This window comes from Apis dorsata, unplaced genomic scaffold (genome assembly GCF_000469605.1).
Source record: "Apis dorsata unplaced genomic scaffold, Apis dorsata 1.3 scaffold_645, whole genome shotgun sequence".
Taxonomy (NCBI): Eukaryota; Metazoa; Arthropoda; class Insecta; order Hymenoptera; family Apidae; genus Apis; species Apis dorsata.
In genome coordinates this window covers 181,393-183,109 of record NW_006263836.1, presented here as the reverse complement: position 1 = coordinate 183,109, position 1,717 = coordinate 181,393, and the positions used below count along the sequence as shown (strand labels likewise).

The 1,717-nt window shown below is 52.0% G+C and overlaps 1 protein-coding gene across 1 annotated transcript in view; it reads left to right on the top strand.

Moving 5' to 3' along the window:
* Positions 1 to 1,717, top strand: part of LOC102672082 (UDP-glucuronosyltransferase 1-3-like) — a 23,991-nt gene that overhangs the window by 7,048 nt on the left and 15,226 nt on the right. The gene's annotated exons all lie outside the window — the stretch shown is intronic.

Below are 1,717 nucleotides of genomic sequence, written 5' to 3'. Positions count from 1 at the left end.
GAGAGAGAGAGAGAGAGAGAGAGAGAGAGAGAGAGAAAGTAAAGGGAAATAAATCGAGACGAAAGAGACAAAAAATAGGGAGACACGGAGGGTCGGAGAAAGGGACACGGTGACAAAAAAGGAAAATCGTATAATCTGGCCGGATATTCGGTCCGTTGAATATCTCACGAGCTGTCCGGACGCTTGGATATCCGGCGAGTGCATCGTCGTTGCAACACCCCCGTTAATCCGTAAACTGGCGTTTTTCCACGTACCCTCTTTCAACCTGCTACCCTTGTCTCTTCTTCACCGACACTCTATACCCACTCTCCTCCCTCCCTCCCATCTTCCAACAGTCGGACATTCGCCCTTCTTCTTTTTTTCTTTCTTCCTCTCTCGTCCCTTCCCTCCCTTGTCTTCGCCTCGAACCCCGGCCCTCCTAAATTCGAGGCACGAATCGCGGAAAGAGCGCACGTGTTCTCCTCGGTCCATCGACAAATACTACGGCACTGTGGCGTGGAATAGCATGGCGTGGCGGCGGGTCTCTCGTAGCGGCAGGTCTCTCGTAGCGGCAGGTCGCATGGGAAATTTCACGGCCGCTAAATGTTTCACGGCGCGAATCAACGCCGGTGGCTCGATGACGACGACGGGGGAAACCGGGACGAAATTAAATTCTACATTATTCAATGGCCGGCCGGGCCACGCGGATAACTTGTTAACCGCACACGGGGAGCGAGCCGTGACGCGGCGATTGCGTTTACGCGCGTCACGAGCACGCGACGCCGAATAATTGCTCGTCGCCCGTTGAATCTTTGAAAATCGTCCACCACCTTCTCCTCCTACCTTTCTCCACCGTTTTCGATTTTTTTCGAAAACCGCAGAAACCCGAGGAAAATGTGAAACGAATGGAAATGAGATAACCCTTGTGTTTCGTTACCCTCGGTGTGTATTTTCCCAACTCGGCCTTTTCCCCGCTTCGAATTTGATGGAATAGTAAATCCGCTCGTATTTACGTAATCGTAACGATATTACCCCGACACACCGACATTAGAAGATAGAAGAAAAGGAAGAAGAGAGAAAATTCAAGAGGAAAGAGAGAGAGAGAGAGAGAGAGGGGGGAGAATCGAAACGCCAATTTCTGGAATGGGGCGAACCACGATTTAATTACGATGGCCCGGCACGCGAGCCTCCAAGGATGAAAGCGGCTTAATAAATCAGCACCGGATATGAAAGCGTTGGCAGCATCGCGATCAACGGACCTCGTACCACTGTGTCCTGGTAATTACGACAGGGGTGGATTTACGAGCTGGCCGTCTTGAGCCAGGAGGGGAAAGGGGAGAGGAACAGAGGATGCTCGTTGTCCGTTGACAATGCAGGCGCGATTGTATCCTCCCTTTTACTTCACGCCTTGAATATTAATTGATAAATAGAGCCGCGTAATTGGATGATCGCACGATTTGCACGATTGTCCGTGTTACGTGATCGAAATACAGTGGGGCCGCGTAATCGCCCGTCTCGATCGCGACAATCGATTCGTCGTCGTCGTCGTCGTCGTCGTAGTCGGTTTGTGCCACCGAGAATTTCAACGCCTCCTGTCACGAGGCGTTGCTTCCCCCGTGATATTCCCCGCGATTTCGTGCGATCTCACCCCCAGACCAGAGATTCGACTTTCGATCGTGGTCGTTTGTGTGTATGTTCGTGGATCGAGCATGCTCGTCGCGCAAGGCGAAATGCGAGA